At 59.4% G+C, this 23596-nt stretch overlaps 3 non-coding genes and 2 pseudogenes across 3 annotated transcripts; all 5 read right to left on the bottom strand.

The window, feature by feature from the left end:
• Nucleotides 1-57: 57 nt before the first annotated feature.
• Nucleotides 58-216, bottom strand: LOC145275166 (5.8S ribosomal RNA). The gene has a single exon (XR_013867069.1). It is a non-coding gene; the product is annotated as a 5.8S ribosomal RNA (ribosomal RNA).
• Nucleotides 217-617: 401 nt separating this feature from the next.
• On the bottom strand, nt 618-2999 carry LOC145275175 (small subunit ribosomal RNA; annotated as a pseudogene).
• A 5003-nt stretch (nt 3000-8002) lies between these two features.
• On the bottom strand, nt 8003-13703 carry LOC145275183 (large subunit ribosomal RNA). The gene has a single exon (XR_013867077.1). It is a non-coding gene; the product is annotated as a large subunit ribosomal RNA (ribosomal RNA).
• Nucleotides 13704-14293: 590 nt separating this feature from the next.
• LOC145275186 (5.8S ribosomal RNA) lies at nt 14294-14451 on the bottom strand. Its single transcript, XR_013867079.1, has one exon. It is a non-coding gene; the product is annotated as a 5.8S ribosomal RNA (ribosomal RNA).
• A 396-nt stretch (nt 14452-14847) lies between these two features.
• LOC145275171 (small subunit ribosomal RNA) lies at nt 14848-17218 on the bottom strand (annotated as a pseudogene).
• Nucleotides 17219-23596: the final 6378 nt, after the last annotated feature.

The following is a 23596-nucleotide window of genomic DNA, read 5'->3' as shown; positions in this document are numbered from 1 at the left end:
GCGGGCACGGGGACGGCAAGATGTCGTTTCGTTAACGGAGAAAGACATGTAACGTTCCGCCTCTCGACCGGACGTGGCCCCGAGACAAGGGATCTCGGGGCCGCAATGTGCGTTCGAGGTGTCGATGTTCACTGAGTCCTGCAATTCGCATCATTTATCGCGGCTGGCCCGCGCTCTTCATCGACGGACGAGCCGAGTGATCCCCCGTCCAGGGTTCAGCACTTGGGTTTTTTTATATTAGTTTTTGTTTATATAGATTTAGTAGTGTGCGAGGCGGTCTGTGCGAGGAGGCGTGACGGCATTGCAAAGTCGCGAGTAGTTTGTTTTTTTAGCTAGCGCCGGTGGCACAGCGGCTGCAAAAAAACAAAAAAAACGATAAAGCGGCGACAAGGCAAAGAAGAAGCGGCCATCACTTGCGGTGGGCCGAAAAAACAAACAGTTGGTAAGACGCGGAAGCAAGCAAGAAGAGCTGGGGCTTTAAAAACCTCCGCGTCACCACAAATCTATCTCTCGCTCCGCCTTTTATAGGTTTGTTTGCGCGCATTCGAGGCGTTGACGCCGACAGACAGAGGAGGTAGGCCGGAAAACAACAAACCAGTCATCGAACGGGAAAACGGTAATGATCCTTCCGCCAGGTTCACCTACGGAAACCTTGTTACGACTTTTACTTCCTCTAAACGATCGGGTTCGGTCGTCTTCTCCAGGCATCGAACGCCGAGGCGTAGATGCACGAGTGTCGTGACGGACACGTCGCGCACTGCCCGGCGGCGTCGTCGGCCCAGATCCGAGGACCTCACCGGACCGTTCGATCGGTAGTAGCGACGGGCGGTGTGTACAAAGGGCAGGGACGTGATCGACGCGGGCTGTTGACCCGCGCCTACCGGGAATTCCTCGTTCACGGGGTTGGTTACAGGCCCCGATCCCTATCACGGGAGGTGGTTCAGAGGTTTCCCAACCCTCTCGGGCCGGGGCGAAGTCCCCGCTGATACCTCCAGTGTAGCGCGCGTGCGGCCCCGGACATCTAAGGGCATCACAGACCTGTTATCGCTCCGCCTCGTGTGGCTTTCTTGCCACCCGTCCCTCTAAGAAGTGCGTGAGAAAACCGACCCGGACCCGAGCGCCACGGAGGACGCCGAGCCCGCCGTAAAAATCACTGACATCGGCGCACTAGTTAGCAGGCCGGAGTCTCGTTTCGTTATCGGAATCAACCAGACGGATCGCTCCACCAACTAAGAACGGCCATGCACCACCACCCACCGAATCGAGAAAGAGCTATCGATCTGTCAATCCTACCGGTGTCCGGACCGGGTGAGTTTTCCCGTGTTGAGTCAAATTAAGCCGCAGGCTCCACTCCCTGGTGGTGCCCTTCCGTCAATTCCTTTAAGTTTCAGCTTTGCAACCATACTCCCCCCGGAACCGAAACTCTGGTTTCCCGCAGGCTACCCGCCGGGTCATGGAAGCGAACGCCGGCGGATCGCCGGTCGGCATCGTTTACGGTCGGAACTACGACGGTATCTGATCGTCTTCGAACCTCAGACTTTCGCTCTTGATCGAGGAAAACGTGCTTGCCACACGCCATCGCTGCAGTTCGTCTTGCGACGATCCAAGAATTTCACCTCTAACGTCGCAATACGAGTGGCCCCGACCGCTCCCTTCGATCATTGCCTCGCCGTAGACGGAGACCGACAGACGTAGACGAGGCCCTCTTCCATCATTCCATGCTTATCGTATGCAAGCTTGAACAGCCCGCTCTGAGCACTCTAATTTTTTCAAAGTGAACGTACCGGCCGCCGCGGACACTCGGTTAAGAGCACCCTTGGAGGAGAAACCGCCGACCGCAACACGCGCGCAGACAAGACACGAAGCAGGGACTCGGAGCGGACCGGGGGGTTCAAAAAAAAAGAGGAACGCGCGGAAAGGGAGAGGGAGAGAAGCGCGGGGGTCAGAGTGCGGGGATGCGAATGAACGCACCCAAACACACACACGTAGCACCCCCCCGTTAGACTACTCCCGGAACCGAACCGACGACCACTTGTTTTTTTTTTCCCGGATCCCGATCACGACCTCCTCGTCCACCCTCGCCGGCAGGACCGCGTGGCGGGTATGCTAGCGGTTGACACCGGCGGAAAGGGCCGGGAATGCGAACGGACGACCAAAGTCAACGACGGACGATGGCGCCGCCGCCCAGGGGGCCGCTTGCGCGACCACGAACCCGAGTTCGGACTACGAGCTTTTTAACCGCAACAACTTTAATATACGCTACCGGAGCTGGAATTACCGCGGCTGCTGGCACCAGACTTGCCCTCCGGTTGGTCCTCGTTAACGGATTTGAAGTGTACTCATTCCGATCGCGGGGCCTCGACTGAGTCCCGCGTCGATATTTTTCGTCACTACCTCCCCGTGCCGGGAGTGGGTACTTTGCGCGCCTGCTGCCTTCCTTGGATGTGGTAGCCGTTTCGCATGCTCCCTCTCCGGAATCGAACCCCGATTCCCCGTTACCCGTAGTAACCCACGGTAGGCCACTTAACCGACCGTCGACAGTTGATAGGGGCGGACCCTCGAGAGACCCGTCGCCGGGCGTGAAAGCTCGTGCGATCGACCAGTGAGTTATCCAGAGTCACCAAAGCGGAGCGCGCCGCCCTATGAGCCCCGCCACCGAACGGACCCGCGAGCGGGAACGCCGACGACGGGAGGACGGAATGACGCGCAGCGGTCTCAGTCTAATATGTAGCGCCGCGACCCGGAACGGCCGACGCGGGTGCCAGCGCGCGAGGCGTGGCGACGACGGCGCGCCGACCGATCGCGGCCTGTGTCACATGTATTAGCTCTAGAATTGCCACAGTTATCCATCGCCTCCGAGGAGGAATACGGTCCCGAGGATTAGGTCCGGTTCCTGAGCCATTCGCGGTTTCGCCCGTTCTAATGCGTGGCGTGAACTTACACTTGCATGGCTTAAGCTTTGAGACAAGCATATGACTACTGGCAGGATCAACCAGGTATCGTTGGAATTTGGGACTTTGTTTCGACAGAACGACAGACCGACCGACCGACCGACCGACATAAGACAGACAACTACAACGACGGGCACGTGTTTATTTATTTTTCGAGGGGGTTCGCCGTCAGAAGAAGCGCGCTGCCCGCGCTGATGGCCTCTTTTTTGTTTCTCCCCTGACTTGGACCGAGACCGAGACTCAAAGAACGAAAGCCACCAACGTCGACAACAACAACGACAACGGCCACCCTTGACAGCGATACATACGACAAACGACAAGCAGCACGACGGCAGTGCACACGGACATCGAGGGTCAAGGTGCCAGACTGAACTCGCCGAGGTCGTCGTCATCGTGGTCGCCATCGATTCCGTCTCGTCGTCGTCGTCGTCAACGTCCACGTCACAGCCGGCCGAGAAGAGAGAACAGACGACAGCGTCGACAACAACAACATCGACAACGGCACCCTTGACAGCGATACATACGACAAACGACAAACAGCACGACGGCAGTGCACACGGACATCGGAGGTCAAGGTGCAGACTGGAATCGTCGAGGTCGTCGTCATCGTGGTCGCCATCGATGCCGTCTCGTCGTCGTCGTCGTCGTCTTCGTCGTCGTCGTCGTCGTCATCAACGTACCAACCGACCGAGACGAGAGAGCAAGCAACAACGTCGACAACAACAACGACAACGGCACCCTTGACAGCGATACATACGACAAACGACAAACAGCACGACGGCAGTGCACACGGACATCGGAGGTCAAGGTGCAGACTGAACTCGTCGAGGTCGTCGTCATCGTGGTCGCCATCGATGCCGTCTCGTCGTCGTCGTCGTCTCCGTCGTCGTCGTCGTCGTCGCCAACGTCAACGTCAACATCACAGCCGTCATCGGGGAGGAGCTGGACCAGGGCAGCGGCGGCGTAAATTTTCCCGTCACCTTCGTCGTCGCCTTCGTCGACCGACCGACCGACCGGCGTCGTGTTCGTGCTCGGAAAACCGAGGAGAGACAACGTGCACATGGCGCGTTCTCGCAAGCGGCTCCTCGGTCCGATTTTTTTGGGCGGCTTTTTCGAGCTTTTTTTTTTTTTTCTCACCCTTTCGTCCGTGCGACGGCGAACGTTAGGGGAAAAAAAAAAAAAAAAAAAAAACGACAACAACGCGGCGGAACCGGGCGAACAACATCGTCGACACACACGACATTGACGACCGGTCCCCCTTTTCACAATCGCATCGAGATAAAAACGAACGAGTCCGATTCGAGCACCGAGTCGCGAGCGGGAGGACTGTCGGTGCAAGTATCGATCACTGACGTGAGCGCTTCGCCGGACAGAGGATGGCTCATCCGGCAGCCGTGCAAATCGACGGTATGGGAAGAACGAACAAGAAGAGCAACGACTTGATCGGCGGCTTGGGAACTGCGGACGGTGAAAACGGGTTAATCGACTGCGACCACGACTGCTCGATCGATCTTCTTTGGCGCTAACAAAGGTGGAGGTGGCGCAAGAAGGGACTAGCGCTATCACCGTCCACGTATCAGAAGATGCGGCGGCAGACGTCGACGCTTATGCGTTGTCGGACGAGAAGTCGCTGCAGCACGTGTACCGCGAGCGGGACGTCCAAGGTTTTGCCAGACGGAAAGAAATCGGGTGTCAGCGAACGTTCACACGGCTGTGAGATCGGACGCTGACAGGAGTAGGAGGCGGCAGGCAGGCGGCGGTTACGGCGGCGGCGCCTGCTGCTGCTCATCCTCCTGTTTGCTGCGGCGACTTCCAGGACGGGAGAGCATCGAACAACGTACGTATGGTTACAAGGGGATCAGGATCTACATAGTGCATCCCCCGCGGCTATTTTTGTTTGTTTGTTCGCTCGTTCGTTAATTCGTTCGTTCGTTCGTTCGTTCGTTACAATGTACGTTTTTTCCGTTCGACGGCGGCAGAGAGCGGCGGCGGTTTCTCCCTAATCCGGAGGATTTATCGGTCGCACAGCGATGGGTCGTTCGGCCGATCATCGAAAGATTCGCAGGTAGTGGTTGAATGGCAGAACGGCAGCAACAACAGCGGCGGCTGAGAGCGGCGAACGCTGAGGCGGAAGCAGAAGCTGCAGCAAACGTATCGGCTAAACATGGTGGACATAGATATGGCTGACGACGCGGGTACCACGACGACTATTGGAACCAGGAAAAGGAGCCGTTAGTTGTTCCAACATATCGTTCGACACGTCGAGCAGCCCTAGGTCCACGGAGAAGCACACACACGTACCACGTATTATAACCTAACGACGATGAGCGGGCGCACGGTTGGCAGGAACGAAGGCGGCGGATCAAAACAAGTTGGAGCGCGGCGACAGCGATAACGGTGACAGCCCTAGGCGGCGGAGATGCCACTTTCTGACGCCTTTGCGACAAGCCCGTAGAGACGTTCCGGACCACCACGAGGCAAAGAGTCGCTGCTCCGACGAACCGACACACCAAAGTGTGCTTCCTACCGAACATGTTTTATAAAACTTTCAAACTGGAAAACCCCAGAAATGGTGTTGGTATTCGTCCAGACCCACCTCCGACACCTGAAAATGGTGGTCAAAAAAAACGTCGATTATACGAAGCGACATTTCTGGTCGGCGATTTTCCAGTTTTACGCCTACTGCCACATGGGGATGTCGGTAGGCGTCGCAAAGTGCCTTCTCGACGCCTAGGCACACCAGGACTTTGTCATTTTTTTTCCCCCTCGACATTCCTGGTCCGGTCTATTCCGATTTTACACCTACCGCCATGTGGGGGTGGCAGTAGGCGTCGAAAAGTGCCTTCTCGACCGCTAGCGACACCACTACTTTATCGAGCTCTGGAGGCCCGCACACCGACCCGGGGGCCGCGGAGTCGACCCCGGGGGCCTCCTGGCGTCGCCGCCGCTCACTTGGACGCCTTCCGCAACCTGTGGTCCCGCTCGGGGCCGCCGGGAGCCTCGCCGACCTGACCGGTGTCGGTAGGCGTCTGGAAGCGCCCGGCCGACCTGGACGAGGTCCCCCTGGCCCCCCGGGGGACACCCCTTAGTTGGATGGGGGTGCTGTCCCGGGCACACATGCAACCCGCGGCCGCCTACCGACAGCCCCCTTCGCTCGATCGCTACTCCTTTCCAACATATGTCGGAGAAGCCGGGCGGTTGTGAAACCCCAGAAATGGTGTTGGTATTCGTCCAGACCCACCTCCGACACCTGAAAATGGTGGTCAAAAAAAACGTCGATTATACGAAGCGACATTTCTGGTCGGCGATTTTCCAGTTTTGCGCCTACCGCCATGTGGGGGTGGCAGTAGGCGTCGAAAAGTGCCTTCTCGACCGCTAGCGACACCACTACTTTATCGAGCTCTGGAGGCCCGCACACCGACCCGGGGGCCGCGGAGTCGACCCCGGGGGCCTCCTGGCGTCGCCGCCGCTCACTTGGACGCCTTCCGCAACCTGTGGTCCCGCTCGGGGCCGCCGGGAGCCTCGCCGACCTGACCGGTGTCGGTAGGCGTCAGTCAAACTTGCTTAAGAGGCAAAGCCTCCTCACACCTTAAGAGAGTCACAGTTAGTCCCGCCGTTTACCCGTGGTCGTCGTCGGGGGTGCCGGTCGGTGTGTTTCGGCGTGTTTCTTTCTTACTTTAGCTCGCTCCTATAAGCTAACTCAGCAGCCCTGCTAAAATCAATTTATCATTATTTTCAATCTATCGAAAATCTTAATTTATTATTATTTTCCAACTATCGAAAATCTTAATAGAGTTGGGGTTTTTTGTTTGTTTTTTTTTTTAAATTCCATTGTAACAACAGACAGCCAGCCAGCAGCATGTGGTGTCGGTAGGCGTCTGGAAGCGCTTGAGGAGGCAGAGGAGTTGGCAAGCTCGCTAAACTGCCCGCTGGTGTGGTGGTGTCGGTAGAGGCGTCTTGAATATACCCGGTCGCTCGATCGACGACGACGACGGCTAGGTGGCCGAGGAGGAGGACTACCTACCTACCTAGCCGAATAGCCGTGGTAGTCGTCAGTCAAACTTGCTTAAGAGGCGGCAAAGTCCCGCCGTTTACCCGTGGTCGTCGTCGGGGGTGCCGGTCGGTGTGTTTCGGCGTGTTTCTTTCTTACTTTAGCTCGCTCCTATAAGCTAACTCAGCAGCCCTGCTAAAATCAATTTATCATTATTTTCAATCTATCGAAAATCTTAATTTATTATTATTTTCCAACTATCGAAAATCTTAATAGAGTTGGGGTTTTTTGTTTGTTTTTTTTTTTAAATTCCATTGTAACAACAGACAGCCAGCCAGCAGCATGTGGTGTCGGTAGGCGTCTGGAAGCGCTTGAGGAGGCAGAGGAGTTGGCAAGCTCGCTAAACTGCCCGCTGGTGTGGTGGTGTCGGTAGAGGCGTCTTGAATATACCCGGTCGCTCGATCGACGACGACGGCTAGGTGGCCGAGGAGGAGGACTACCTACCTACCTACCTAGCCGAATAGCCGTGGTAGTCGTCAGTCAAACTTGCTTAAGAGGCGGCAAAGTCCCGCCGTTTACCCGTGGTCGTCGTCGGGGGTGCCGGTCGGTGTGTTTCGGCGTGTTTCTTTCTTACTTTAGCTCGCTCCTATAAGCTAACTCAGCAGCCCTGCTAAAATCAATTTATCATTATTTTCAATCTATCGAAAATCTTAATAAATGAGATTTGTTTTCATGTGAATGTTATCATCTATAAGTTTAAAACTTTGTTTATAAAAGAAATCATGTTAATGACATCGACTGCGGCCGGGTGCCGGAACCCCGTAAGCATTTTTTCACTCCAACTTATTTTAATAAACAGCCAGTCTAGAGTTAAGGAAGGAAAAAAAATTAATTATAAAAAATAATATTCGTTCGGAACGGATCGAGGAAAAAAAAAAAAACACGCGGAGAAATAATGGTCTCTCTCCACACCGCTTCGTCTTTCCGGTACGAAACGGACTCGGACTCGGACTCGGACTCGGACTCGGACTCGGTCTCGTCTCGTCGTCCCTCGGTGAGGACGAATCGTTTCGGTCGAGGGCTTAGTCTCAATAGATCGCAGTGTGGTGGCTGCTCTACTAAGTACGACACCCGAGCCTGAAGTCAAGTGGTCTACGAGCGATCCCTCGTCTCCCGCTCCACAGGGGGTTCGAAACAGGACGGCGACGCAACATCCCGCCGGTCGCGCATGTCGAGTCGGTTGGCCCGTTCGCGCACGCCGCCGCGTAAGCAGCAACGACGACAGCGACCGACGACGGCCCGGAGACCGCCCGACGAAACCACCACCGCCGCCACCACCACAAGCGACGACGACCGCTATGGCAGGCTCCAGCGAACAGAAAGAGACGCCTTTCGTAATACCGTGACGGCACCGGTCGCGGTTCGGCTTAGAGGCTTTCAGCCGTTATCGCGCGGAGGCAGCGTGGCACCGCCGCTCGTTCGAGCGAGCACGCGAACCGTTGCTCCGATCCCGCGGTTCCTCTCGTACTGGACGGGATAGCCGTGGCCACGGCCGACGTAACACACGTGTCGATCGGTAGGATAAAACTAACCTGTCTCACGACGGTCTAAACCCAGCTCACGTTCCTGTCAGTGGGTGAACAATCCAACGCTTGGCGAATTCTGCTTCGCAATGATAGGAAGAGCCGACATCGAAGGATCAAAAAGCGACGTCGCTACGAACGCTTGGCCGCCACAAGCCAGTTATCCTGTGGTAACTTTTCTGACACCTCTCGGCGGAACGGAGCTCTCCGCTCGGAAAGGATCGATGGGCCACGCTTTCGCGGTCCGTATTCGTACTGAAAATCGAGATCGAGCGAGCTTTTGCCCTTTGCTCTACGCGAGGTTTCCGTCCTCGCTGAGCTCGCCTTGGGACACCTGCGTTACCGTTTGACAGACGTACCGCCCCAGTCAAACTCCCCGCCCGGCACGGTCCCCGGCTAAGGGTCGAGCGCGGAATCCAGAATCTTGGGAGCCGCGCCCTTGGCGCTAGCAAGAGGGCCGCGGAGCGACCCGTCCCTTTTTCACCGGGTGAGCGAGGAAACGACGGAAGTGGCGGTATTTCAGGTCGACGTTGCCGAACGACGCCGGCGCAGACCACGGCCGAAAGGAGGACCGACAAGGGTGAGGCGCACAAAGACGCGCAGCCGGACGGGGGGTGGAAAGACGGAAACGACCGGCGATGAGACAGCGACGGGAATGAACCCGCCGACCGCCGGACACCGACCGCGACCGCTCCCCCTCCACCGCTCGACACGCGACGTCCCGAACGCCGCCCCGCGGAAGACCCCGACCGCGGCGCAGCCGACGCCGACGAAGGCACGCCTCCCGCCTATGCTACACCTCCCGTGTCTCCTCACAGAGTCGGACTAGAGTCAAGCTCAACAGGGTCTTCTTTCCCCGCCGATCGTTCCAAGCCCGTTCCCTTGGCTGTGGTTTCGCTAGATAGTAGGTAGGGACAGTGGGAATCTCGTTGATCCGTTCATGCGCGTCACTAATTAGATGACGAGGCATTTGGCTACCTTAAGAGAGTCATAGTTACTCCCGCCGTTTACCCGCGCTTGGTTGAATTTCTTCACTTTGACATTCAGAGCACTGGGCAGAAATCACATCGTGTCTGTACGGGTCGACCGGCCACACGATGCTTTGTTTAATTAGACAGTCGGATTCCCCCGGTCCGTACCAGTTCCGAGTTGACCGTTCGCTGCCGGACGAACGCCCCCACGCCGAGAGAGACGCTGAGCAACGGGCGAAGAGGGACGGACGCTGCCGCGAAGCAGCACCCGCCTTCACCCGAAGAGGGGCTGGAAGCCGTGGCGCTCCACGAAGACCCGGGCGAGGAGCCGTTTTGCTCGCCACCCGACGCGCCGGTAGCGACGAGGCGGTACCGCAGGCGGACGAGTCCCGTGGCGACGACGCAACCTTGAACCGGCCGCGACGAGGAGTTAGAAGACGGAGAAGAGAGGGAGCATCGCGCGGACAGCGCAGGAGCGGAGGACGCCGCGTCGGAGGTGCCGACGAAGACCGCACCGGCAAAGCGACGACGACACGTCCGCAAGGCAGCCTCACCCCTTTTCGAGGAGGACGGAGACGTTGCGACGAACGGATTGGAGCCGCCCGCCGCCACCCCGACCCCGGAGCGAAGCACCCCGCAGAAAAGCCGCTTGAACCGCCGCCGCCAGAAAGACGACCCCCGCCGACGGTCCCCGCCGTTTTGGTCGACGCCACACTCCTGCCGCCCGACGGCGGACTCCCACCCGTATCGCTCTCCGACCCGCAACACACGCTCGCTTGACCGCGACCGCTTGACCGGAACACGCCGCCGCACAACGGACCGCCGCGGCCCTATGCCTTCGCCGCAAAGCGCGAACGGAGCGAACGCTACAGCCCCGTACCGGTTCCTCGCTTCGCGCGGGCACGGCCCGACCGACCCGGTCCTCGGAGCCAATCCTTCTTCCGAAGGTACGGATCCATTTTGCCGACTTCCCTTACCTACATTGATGCCATCGACGAGAGGCTGTACACCTTGGAGACCTGCTGCGGATGGTGGGTACGGACCGACTCGAGAGCTGCGAAAACCGGACCCGGATTTTCCAGGGCCGCCGAAAGCGCACCGGACGCCGCGGCCGCGGCGCTCTACAGGTACCTTTTCCGTATCTCCGGACGAGCCGATTCCACGGACATGGTCTTTACGAAGAAGAGAGAACTCTTCCCGGGGCTCCGGCGACGGTCTCCGGCTCGCTTGCGTCACCGCGGTTTCGCCCGGAAGCGACGGGCGCCGCCGACATCGCTGCCGACAGCGTCGCCACCCCCGGGCCCTCTCCGAGTCCGGGTTCGGGAATATTAACCCGATTCCCTTTCGACGGGAGGCCGGCCGCTTTTTTTTGTTTGGGCTTTTGATTCGATTCGATTCGATTCGCTTTCCTTTCACCTTTCATAACGGATCCGGCGCCTTTCGGGAAGACTTTCGCCCGCGTCTTAGGACCGACTGACCCGTGCTCGACCGCCGTTGGCACGGAACCCTTCTCCACTTCGGTCTTCGAAGGTCTCGTTCGAATATTTGCTACTACCACCGAGATCTGCACCCGCGGTCGGCTCCACCCGGGCTCGCGCCCTAGGCTTCCGTGCTCGCCGCGGCGCCCTCCTACTCGTCGCGGCATCGTTTCGGCGCGAAAGTTCATCGCTCCTCGCCGCGACGGTCCGGCATCGGTCCGTCGCTCCAGCGCCATCCATTTTCGGGGCCGGTCGATTCGGCAGGTGAGTTGTTACACACTCCTTAGCGGATTCCGACTTCCGTGGCCACCGTCCTGCTGTCTATATCGACCGACACCCTTTCGGGGATCTCATGGGCGTCGCGTTAGGCACCTTAGCCGGACGTTTGGTTCATCCCACAGCGCCAGTTCTGCTTACCAAAAGTGGCCCACTTGGCACTCGCATTCGAGGTGACCAACCGCCCAGCGAAGCGTGCTGGCGGCGGCGGCCGGATGGGTCGGCTCCGTCGTTCGGGAGAGTCGGCCCGTTCCACCCGTTCCGAGTTCGAGAGTAGGTCGAGGCCGTGAACGGCCCCGGGGCCTCCAATCGTTCGCTTTACCGGATGGAATTGCGACGATCGAGCGCCAGCTATCCTGAGGGAAACTTCGGAGGGAACCAGCTACTAGACGGCTCGATTGGTCTTTCGCCCCTACACCCGGTTCCGACGATCGATTTGCACGTCAGAGGCGCTTCGGACTTCCACCAGAGTTTCCTCTGGCTTCATCCCCGACCGGGCGTGGATCGCCATCTTTCGGGTCCCTGGTCGCTCGCTACGCCAGAGTCGGCCGAGTCGTACTCGGAAAAAGGGGAAACCGACCCGGGGGTGATGCGCCCGCGCGCAGCGCCTAAACTCGACGACAAAATAGGACTAGTTCAAGCCGCGGGATCTCACCGATGGGCGGAAGGAGGATATGGAAGCTGGCGCCCGGCAATTCCCCTTTTTGGATGATGCGCCGGTCCCCTCTCGGGGAGGAGGGAAAAACAACCGCACGTCAGCCACGAGCCTTCCTCTCCTATCTCTCTCGGGAAGAGAGAAAAAAGGAAAAGTTGCGGGCACCGCAGCAGCGACGGCGGAAGGCCGAAAACGCCGCGCCGGCGGGATCGGGCACGGCTCGGAGGCGGGTGAGGCGAGGAGAAGACGACGGCACGAGACCGACGACACCCCCCGACGACCCCCGGACGACTTTGCCACGACACCTCTCCCGATCGACGCCCTCCTACACGCTCTCTCGCTTTCGCTTCGCCTTCGGGGTTAGTCAGAGGTGGCCCCTACGACTCGCGAACGGCCAGGACTCCTCGGTCCGTGTTTCAAGACGGGTCGGGTGGGTTGCCGATGCACGTCGCTGACCCGGGGTGGCGGGCGGCTCGAGTAAAAAAGCGTCGCCGAGCGACCTCTCCGGAAACGGAAACGGGCGCGGGCGGGGTTGCCCCCGACAAGAACCCGAAACGTCGGCGAGGTGCGTGACGGCGAGGCCGCGCCAGTCCTATCCCGCCTCTCATCGCGCACGCGCCCGAGACGGTGGGGCGCCTAAGGAGCGACACACAGAGTGCGTCGCCCGCACGCGACTTCCGGCGGGATCAAAACGGACCGGCTCGCCACGTGTAAACGGATCGTGTCAGATTTCCTCCGTTCCCGGCAGAAAGGGGCAGTTACGTTCGCGGGCCCGACGGCCGGTGGCCCCCGACTTCACAAGGTGGGAAGACGGGGGTTTTCAGGGTGATGAAACGCCTGCCGCCTACGGAAAAAAACCCGCGTGTTCGACCTGCACGCCGGGAACGGGTCGCGACGACGGACCGGAGGGGAAGTGCGTCCGGTGCCGGCCGCGCGGAGGTCGCGCCGAAGCGCCCGCGCCATGATTACGCCGAGCGATGATGAAGGGGACGGTGCAGCGGAGTCGCGCGCGGAGGGAGCAGGAGGAAAGAAGAAGCGGCGGCGACGGATGCGGCGGGTTAGGGCCCGGCGGCAGCAGCGATCGAGAGGACGAGTCCCCTCCGTCGCAGCCAACCGACGCAGCCACCTACCGACGCCGCGGTCGTCACCACGTTTCCCTTCCCGCTATCCACGCGGCCCGTCTCCTTCGTCGGCGACGCGGGCACAAAAGCTGGAACCGCGGGGAACGAGTCCCCCGCGGACACGACGAACGACGACCTGTGCCGCGACGGCCTCTCTTTCAAGAACACACATCGAGTTTGGGCTCGAGCCTAGGCAGCACCGGACTGAGTCCCCCCGCGATCGCGGTGAGCGGTCCCACCCGTTTACCCCTGGGCGGTTTCACGTTCTCTTGAACTCTCTCTCCAAAGTTCTTTTCAACTTTCCCTCACGGTACTTGTCGACTATCGGACTCGTCCCGGTATTTAGCCTTGGATGGAGCTTACCACCCGATTTGGGCTGCGTTCCCAAGCAACCCGACTCTCGGATCGAAGGCCGTCGCTCGCCGTCCGCACCGAATGGGCCTGGCACCCGCCGCGGGCGGCCCCGATCGAGGGAACTCCGAACTATGCGAGACGAAAACGAACGGCTGCCTTCGACCCATGCGCCACACGTCCCGAAGCCTTTAACTTGCGACGGGATTCGGCGTTGGGCTTCTCCCGGTTCACTCGCCGTTACTAAGGGAATCCCGGTTGGTTTCTTTTCCTCCGCTTAGCGATATGCTTAAGTTCAGCGGGTCGTCTCGTCCGAGCCGAGGGCGGCGGTTTTTAGTAGAGTGTGGTGTTTGGAGGAGAGGAATCTCGATCGGTACCCTCCGTGTGACGACGGCTGGCCGATATAGCGCCCGTCCGACCGAAATGAAGAAGCCAACAATTAAAAAAAAGCGTGGGTCCTCCCATCCGACGTTGCGTTGCCTACGACGCGGCCACCTTTTTACGGTGCGACGGCCGTGCTCGTCGCGCTGCTCGAGGCGTCGCTGAGAGACACCTTCATGAGGCAGAGAGCGAGACGAGCAGGCGGCGCTTACGTCGGCAGTCGGTTAGGTCGGTACTTTTTTTTTGGTCTCCCTTCGGCTGCTTTCGGACAGACTCCTCCTGCTCCTCCTCCACAGTGTTTCTTCACGCGGTCGAAAAGGGAAAAGACTCCGCGGTCTGCCAGCGGGAGACGAAGGAGGAGGCCGGAGAGGGTTTTAAAAAAAAAAAAGACATTGAAAGGAGTCAATTCTTTTTTATTTTTCTTCCCCCTCGTCACTCGCTCCTGCGACGTCCCGGTTACCACCGTGCCGAGGACCGGGCGGGCACGGGGACGGCAAGATGTCGTTTCGTTAACGGAGAAAGACATGTAACGTTCCGCCTCTCGACCGGACGTGGCCCCGAGACAAGGGATCTCGGGGCCGCAATGTGCGTTCGAGGTGTCGATGTTCACTGAGTCCTGCAATTCGCATCAGTTATCGCGGCTGGCCGCGCTCTTCATCGACGGACGAGCCGAGTGATCCCCCGTCCAGGGTTCAGCACTTGGTTTTTTATATTAGTTTTTGTTTATATAGATTTAGTAGTGTGCGAGGAGGTCTGTGCGAGGAGGCGTGACGGCATTGCAATGTCGCGAGTAGTTTGTTTTTTTAGCTAGCGGCGGTGGCACAGCGGCTGCAAAAAACAAAAAAAACGATAAAGCGGCGACAAGGCAAAGAAGAAGCGGCCATCACTTGCGGTGGGCGAAAAAACAAACAGGTGGTAAGACGCGGAAGCAAGCAAGAAGAGCTGGGGCTTTAAAAACCTCCGCGTCACCACAAATCTATCTCTCGCTCCGCCTTTTATAGGTTTGTTTGCGCGCATTCGAGGCGTTGACGCCGACAGACAGAGGAGGTAGGCCGGAAAACAACAAACCAGTCTCGAACGGGAAAACGGTAATGATCCTTCCGCAGGTTCACCTACGGAAACCTTGTTACGACTTTTACTTCCTCTAAACGATCGGGTTCGGTCGTCTTCTCCAGGCATCGAACGCCGAGGCGTAGATGCACGAGTGTCGTGACGGACACGTCGCGCACTGCCCGGCGGCGTCGTCGGCCAGATCCGAGGACCTCACCGGACCGTTCGATCGGTAGTAGCGACGGGCGGTGTGTACAAAGGGCAGGGACGTGATCGACGCGGGCTGTTGACCCGCGCCTACCGGGAATTCCTCGTTCACGGGGTTGGTTACAGGCCCCGATCCCTATCACGGGAGGTGGTTCAGAGGTTTCCCAACCCTCTCGGGCCGGGGCGAAGTCCCCGCTGATACCTCCAGTGTAGCGCGCGTGCGGCCCCGGACATCTAAGGGCATCACAGACCTGTTATCGCTCCGCCTCGTGTGGCTTTCTGCCACCCGTCCCTCTAAGAAGTGCGTGAGAAAACCGACCCGGACCCGAGCGCCACGGAGGACGCCGAGCCCGCCGTAAAAATCACTGACATCGGCGCACTAGTTAGCAGGCCGGAGTCTCGTTCGTTATCGGAATCAACCAGACGGATCGCTCCACCAACTAAGAACGGCCATGCACCACCACCCACCGAATCGAGAAAGAGCTATCGATCTGTCAATCCTACCGGTGTCCGGACCGGGTGAGTTTTCCCGTGTTGAGTCAAATTAAGCCGCAGGCTCCACTCCTGGTGGTGCCCTTCCGTCAATTCCTTTAAGTTTCAGCTTTGCAACCATACTCCCCCCGGAACCGAACTCTGGTTTCCCGCAGGCTACCCGCCGGGTCATGGAAGCGAACGCCGGCGGATCGCCGGTCGGCATCGTTTACGGTCGGAACTACGACGGTATCTGATCGTCTTCGAACCTCCGACTTTCGCTCTTGATCGAGGAAAACGTGCTTGCCACACGCCATCGCTGCAGTTCGTCTTGCGACGATCCAAGAATTTCACCTCTAACGTCGCAATACGAGTGGCCCCGACCGCTCCCTTCGATCATTGCCTCGCCGTAGACGGAGACCGACAGACGTAGACGAGGCCCTCTTCCATCATTCCATGCTTATCGTATGCAAGCTTGAACAGCCCGCTCTGAGCACTCTAATTTTTTCAAAGTGAACGTACCGGCCGCCGCGGACACTCGGTTAAGAGCACCCTTGGAGGAGAAACCGCCGACCGCAACACGCGCGCAGACAAGACACGAAGCAGGGACTCGGAGCGGACCGGGGGGTTCAAAAAAAAAGAGGAACGCGCGGAAAGGGAGAGGGAGAGAAGCGCGGGGGTCAGAGTGCGGGGATGCGAATGAACGCACCCAAACACACACACGTAGCACCCCCCCGTTAGACTACTCCCGGAACCGAACCGACGACCACTTGTTTTTTTTTTCCCGGATCCCGATCACGACCTCCTCGTCCACCTCGCCGGCAGGACCGCGTGGCGGGTATGCTAGCGGTTGACACCGGCGGAAAGGGCCGGGAATGCGAACGGACGACCAAAGTCAACGACGGACGATGGCGCCGCCGCCCCGGGGCCGCTTGCGCGACCACGAACCCGAGTTCGGACTACGAGCTTTTTAACCGCAACAACTTTAATATACGCTACCGGAGCTGGAATTACCGCGGCTGCTGGCACCAGACTTGCCCTCCGGTTGGTCCTCGTTAACGGATTTGAAGTGTACTCATTCCGATCGCGGGGCCTCGACAGAGTCCCGCGTCGTTATTTTTCGTCACTACCTCCCCGTGCCGGGAGTGGGTAATTTGCGCGCCTGCTGCCTTCCTTGGATGTGGTAGCCGTTTCGCATGCTCCCTCTCCGGAATCGAACCCCGATTCCCCGTTACCCGTAGTAACCACGGTAGGCACTTAACCGACCGTCGACAGTTGATAGGGCGGACCCTCGAGAGACCCGTCGCCGGGCGTGAAAGCTCGTGCGATCGACCAGTGAGTTATCCAGAGTCACCAAAGCGGAGCGCGCCGCCCTATGAGCCCCGCCACCGAACGGACCCGCGAGCGGGAACGCCGACGACGGGAGGACGGAATGACGCGCATCGGTCTCAGTCTAATATGTAGCGCCGCGACCCGGAACGGCCGACGCGGGTGCCAGCGCGCGAGGCGTGGCGACGACGGCGCGCCGACCGATCGCGGCCTGTGTCACATGTATTAGCTCTAGAATTGCCACAGTTATCCATCGCCTCCGAGGAGGAATACGGTCCCGAGGATTAGGTCCGGTTCCTGAGCCATTCGCGGTTTCGCCCGTTCTAATGCGTGGCGTGAACTTACACTTGCATGGCTTAAGCTTTGAGACAAGCATATGACTACTGGCAGGATCAACCAGGTATCGTTGGAATTTGGGACTTTGTTTCGACAGAACGACAGACCGACCGACCGACCGACCGACATAAGACAGACAACTACAACGACGGGCACGTGTTTATTTATTTTTCGAGGGGGTTCGCCGTCAGAAGAAGCGCGCTGCCCGCGCTGATGGCCTCTTTTTTGTTTCTCCCCTGACTTGGACCGAGACCGAGACTCAAAGAACGAAAGCGACCAACGTCGACAACAACAACGACAACGGCACCCTTGACAGCGATACATACGACAAACGACAAGCAGCACGACGGCAGTGCACACGGACATCGAGGGTCAAGGTGCAGACTGAACTCGCCGAGGTCGTCGTCATCGTGGTCGCCATCGATTCCGTCTCGTCGTCGTCGTCGTCAACGTCCACGTCACAGCCGGCCGAGAAGAGAGAACAGACGACAGCGTCGACAACAACAACATCGACAACGGCACCCTTGACAGCGATACATACGACAAACGACAAACAGCACGACGGCAGTGCACACGGACATCGGAGGTCAAGGTGCAGACTGGAATCGTCGAGGTCGTCGTCATCGTGGTCGCCATCGATGCCGTCTCGTCGTCGTCGTCGTCGTCTTCGTCGTCGTCGTCGTCATCAACGTACCAACCGACCGAGACGAGAGAGCAAGCAACAACGTCGACAACAACAACGACAACGGCACCCTTGACAGCGATACATACGACAAACGACAAACAGCACGACGGCAGTGCACACGGACATCGGAGGTCAAGGTGCAGACTGAACTCGTCGAGGTCGTCGTCATCGTGGTCGCCATCGATGCCGTCTCGTCGTCGTCGTCGTCTCCGTCGTCGTCGTCGTCGTCGCCAACGTCAACGTCAACATCACAGCCGTCATCGGGGAGGAGCTGGACCAGGGCAGCGGCGGCGTAAATTTTCCCGTCACCTTCGTCGTCGCCTTCGTCGACCGACCGACCGACCGGCGTCGTGTTCGTGCTCGGAAAACCGAGGAGAGACAACGTGCACATGGCGCGTTCTCGCAAGCGGCTCCTCGGTCCGATTTTTTTGGGCGGCTTTTTCGAGCTTTTTTTTTTTTTTTCTCACCCTTTCGTCCGTGCGACGGCGAACGTTAGGGGAAAAAAAAAAAAAAAAAAAAAACGACAACAACGCGGCGGACCGGGCGAACAACATCGTCGACACACACGACATTGACGACCGGTCCCCCTTTTCACAATCGCATCGAGATAAAAACGAACGAGTCCGATTCGAGCACCGAGTCGCGAGCGGGAGGACTGTCGGTGCAAGTATCGATCACTGACGTGAGCGCTTCGCCGGACAGAGGATGGCTCATCCGGCAGCCGTGCAAATCGACGGTATGGGAAGAACGAACAAGAAGAGCAACGACTTGATCGGCGGCTTGGGAACTGCGGACGGTGAAAACGGGTTAATCGACTGCGACCACGACTGCTCGATCGATCTTCTTTGGCGCTAACAAAGGTGGAGGTGGCGCAAGAAGGGACTAGCGCTATCACCGTCCACGTATCAGAAGATGCGGCGGCAGACGTCGACGCTTATGCGTTGTCGGACGAGAAGTCGCTGCAGCACGTGTACCGCGAGCGGGACGTCCAAGGTTTTGCCAGACGGAAAGAAATCGGGTGTCAGCGAACGTTCACACGGCTGTGAGATCGGACGCTGACAGGAGTAGGAGGCGGCAGGCAGGCGGCGGTTACGGCGGCGGCGCCTGCTGCTGCTCATCCTCCTGTTTGCTGCGGCGACTTCCAGGACGGGAGAGCATCGAACAACGTACGTATGGTTACAAGGGGATCAGGATCTACATAGTGCATCCCCCGCGGCTATTTTTGTTTGTTTGTTCGCTCGTTCGTTAATTCGTTCGTTCGTTCGTTCGTTCGTTACAATGTACGTTTTTCCGTTCGACGGCGGCAGAGAGCGGCGGCGTTTCTCCCTAATCCGGAGGATTTATCGGTCGCACAGCGATGGGTCGTTCGGCCGATCATCGAAAGATTCGCAGGTAGTGGTTGAATGGCAGAACGGCAGCAACAACAGCGGCGGCTGAGAGCGGCGAACGCTGAGGCGGAAGCAGAAGCTGCAGCAAACGTATCGGCTAAACATGGTGGACATAGATATGGCTGACGACGCGGGTACCACGACGACTATGGAACCAGGAAAAGGAGCCGTTAGTTGTTCCAACATATCGTTCGACACGTCGAGCAGCCCTAGGTCCACGGAGAAGCACACACACGTACCACGTATTATAACCTAACGACGATGAGCGGGCGCACGGTTGGCAGGAACGAAGGCGGCGGATCAAAACAAGTTGGAGCGCGGCGACAGCGATAACGGTGACAGCCCTAGGCGGCGGAGATGCCACTTTCTGACGCCTTTGCGACAAGCCCGTAGAGACGTTCCGGACCACCACGAGGCAAAGAGTCGCTGCTCCGACGAACCGACACACCAAAGTGTGCTTCCTACCGAACATGTTTTATAAAACTTTCAAACTGGAAAACCCCAGAAATGGTGTTGGTATTCGTCCAGACCCACCTCCGACACCTGAAAATGGTGGTCAAAAAAAACGTCGATTATACGAAGCGACATTTCTGGTCGGCGATTTTCCAGTTTTACGCCTACTGCCACATGGGGATGTCGGTAGGCGTCGCAAAGTGCCTTCTCGACGCCTAGGCACACCAGGACTTTGTCATTTTTTTCCCCCTCGACATTCCTGGTCCGGTCTATTCCGATTTTACACCTACCGCCATGTGGGGGTGGCAGTAGGCGTCGAAAAGTGCCTTCTCGACCGCTAGCGACACCACTACTTTATCGAGCTCTGGAGGCCCGCACACCGACCCGGGGGCCGCGGAGTCGACCCCGGGGGCCTCCTGGCGTCGCCGCCGCTCACTTGGACGCCTTCCGCAACCTGTGGTCCCGCTCGGGGCCGCCGGGAGCCTCGCCGACCTGACCGGTGTCGGTAGGCGTCTGGAAGCGCCCGGCCGACCTGGACGAGGTCCCCCTGGCCCCCGGGGGACACCCCTTAGTTGGATGGGGGTGCTGTCCCGGGCACACATGCAACCCGCGGCCGCCTACCGACAGCCCCCTTCGCTCGATCGCTACTCCTTTCCAACATATGTCGGAGAAGCCGGGCGGTTGTGAAACCCCAGAAATGGTGTTGGTATTCGTCCAGACCCACCTCCGACACCTGAAAATGGTGGTCAAAAAAAACGTCGATTATACGAAGCGACATTTCTGGTCGGCGATTTTCCAGTTTTGCGCCTACCGCCATGTGGGGGTGGCAGTAGGCGTCGAAAAGTGCCTTCTCGACCGCTAGCGACACCACTACTTTATCGAGCTCTGGAGGCCCGCACACCGACCCGGGGGCCGCGGAGTCGACCCCGGGGGCCTCCTGGCGTCGCCGCCGCTCACTTGGACGCCTTCCGCAACCTGTGGTCCCGCTCGGGGCCGCCGGGAGCCTCGCCGACCTGACCGGTGTCGGTAGGCGTCTGGAAGCGCCCGGCCGACCTGGACGAGGTCCCCCTGGCCCCCGGGGGACCCCCTTAGTTGGATGGGGGTGCTGTCCCGGGCACACATGCAACCCGCGGCCGCCTACCGACAGCCCCCTTCGCTCGATCGCTACTCCTTTCCAACATATGTCGGAGAAGCCGGGCGGTTGTGAAACCCCAGAAATGGTGTTGGTATTCGTCCAGACCCACCTCCGACACCTGAAAATGGTGGTCAAAAAAAACGTCGATTATACGAAGCGACATTTCTGGTCGGCGATTTTCCAGTTTTGCGCCTACCGCCATGTGGGGGTGGCAGTAGGCGTCGAAAAGTGCCTTCTCGACCGCTAGCGACACCACTACTTTATCGAGCTCTGGAGGCCCGCACACCGACCCGGGGGCCGCGGAGTCGACCCCGGGGGCCTCCTGGCGTCGCCGCCGCTCACTTGGACGCCTTCCGCAACCTGTGGTCCCGCTCGGGGCCGCCGGGAGCCTCGCCGACCTGACCGGTGTCGGTAGGCGTCTGGAAGCGCCCGGCCGACCTGGACGAGGTCCCCCTGGCCCCCGGGGGACACCCCTTAGTTGGATGGGGGTGCTGTCCCGGGCACACATGCAACCCGCGGCCGCCTACCGACAGCCCCCTTCGCTCGATCGCTACTCCTTTCCAACATATGTCGGAGAAGCCGGGCGGTTGTGAAACCCCAGAAATGGTGTTGGTATTCGTCCAGACCCACCTCCGACACCTGAAAATGGTGGTCAAAAAAAACGTCGATTATACGAAGCGACATTTCTGGTCGGCGATTTTCCAGTTTTGCGCCTACCGCCATGTGGGGGTGGCAGTAGGCGTCGAAAAGTGCCTTCTCGACCGCTAGCGACACCACTACTTTATCGAGCTCTGGAGGCCCGCACACCGACCCGGGGGCCGCGGAGTCGACCCCGGGGGCCTCCTGGCGTCGCCGCCGCTCACTTGGACGCCTTCCGCAACCTGTGGTCCCGCTCGGGGCCGCCGGGAGCCTCGCCGACCTGACCGGTGTCGGTAGGCGTCTGGAAGCGCCCGGCCGACCTGGACGAGGTCCCCCTGGCCCCCGGGGGACACCCCTTAGTTGGATGGGGGTGCTGTCCCGGGCACACATGCAACCCGCGGCCGCCTACCGACAGCCCCCTTCGCTCGATCGCTACTCCTTTCCAACATATGTCGGAGAAGCCGGGCGGTTGTGAAACCCCAGAAATGGTGTTGGTATTCGTCCAGACCCACCTCCGACACCTGAAAATGGTGGTCAAAAAAAACGTCGATTATACGAAGCGACATTTCTGGTCGGCGATTTTCCAGTTTTGCGCCTACCGCCATGTGGGGGTGGCAGTAGGCGTCGAAAAGTGCCTTCTCGACCGCTAGCGACACCACTACTTTATCGAGCTCTGGAGGCCCGCACACCGACCCGGGGGCCGCGGAGTCGACCCCGGGGGCCTCCTGGCGTCGCCGCCGCTCACTTGGACGCCTTCCGCAACCTGTGGTCCCGCTCGGGGCCGCCGGGAGCCTCGCCGACCTGACCGGTGTCGGTAGGCGTCTGGAAGCGCCCGGCCGACCTGGACGAGGTCCCCCTGGCCCCCGGGGGACACCCCTTAGTTGGATGGGGGTGCTGTCCCGGGCACACATGCAACCCGCGGCCGCCTACCGACAGCCCCCTTCGCTCGATCGCTACTCCTTTCCAACATATGTCGGAGAAGCCGGGCGGTTGTGAAACCCCAGAAATGGTGTTGGTATTCGTCCAGACCCACCTCCGACACCTGAAAATGGTGGTCAAAAAAAACGTCGATTATACGAAGCGACATTTCTGGTCGGCGATTTTCCAGTTTTGCGCCTACCGCCATGTGGGGGTGGCAGTAGGCGTCGAAAAGTGCCTTCTCGACCGCTAGCGACACCACTACTTTATCGAGCTCTGGAGGCCCGCACACCGACCCGGGGGCCGCGGAGTCGACCCCGGGGGCCTCCTGGCGTCGCCGCCGCTCACTTGGACGCCTTCCGCAACCTGTGGTCCCGCTCGGGGCCGCCGGGAGCCTCGCCGACCTGACCGGTGTCGGTAGGCGTCTGGAAGCGCCCGGCCGACCTGGACGAGGTCCCCCTGGCCCCCGGGGGACACCCCTTAGTTGGATGGGGGTGCTGTCCCGGGCACACATGCAACCCGCGGCCGCCTACCGACAGCCCCCTTCGCTCGATCGCTACTCCTTTCCAACATATGTCGGAGAAGCCGGGCGGTTGTGAAACCCCAGAAATGGTGTTGGTATTCGTCCAGACCCACCTCCGACACCTGAAAATGGTGGTCAAAAAAAACGTCGATTATACGAAGCGACATTTCTGGTCGGCGATTTTCCAGTTTTGCGCCTACCGCCATGTGGGGGTGGCAGTAGGCGTCGAAAAGTGCCTTCTCGACCGCTAGCGACACCACTACTTTATCGAGCTCTGGAGGCCCGCACACCGACCCGGGGGCCGCGGAGTCGACCCCGGGGGCCTCCTGGCGTCGCCGCCGCTCACTTGGACGCCTTCCGCAACCTGTGGTCCCGCTCGGGGCCGCCGGGAGCCTCGCCGACCTGACCGGTGTCGGTAGGCGTCTGGAAGCGCCCGGCCGACCTGGACGAGGTCCCCCTGGCCCCCGGGGGACACCCCTTAGTTGGATGGGGGTGCTGTCCCGGGCACACATGCAACCCGCGGCCGCCTACCGACAGCCCCCTTCGCTCGATCGCTACTCCTTTCCAACATATGTCGGAGAAGCCGGGCGGTTGTGAAACCCCAGAAATGGTGTTGGTATTCGTCCAGACCCACCTCCGACACCTGAAAATGGTGGTCAAAAAAAACGTCGATTATACGAAGCGACATTTCTGGTCGGCGATTT

The sequence above is a fragment of the Euprymna scolopes genome, unplaced genomic scaffold (assembly GCF_053919585.1).
Source record: "Euprymna scolopes isolate OS-2025 unplaced genomic scaffold, ASM5391958v1 sca63, whole genome shotgun sequence".
NCBI classification, from domain to species: Eukaryota; Metazoa; Mollusca; class Cephalopoda; order Sepiida; family Sepiolidae; genus Euprymna; species Euprymna scolopes.
This window is presented reverse-complemented; position numbering and strand designations above follow the sequence as displayed.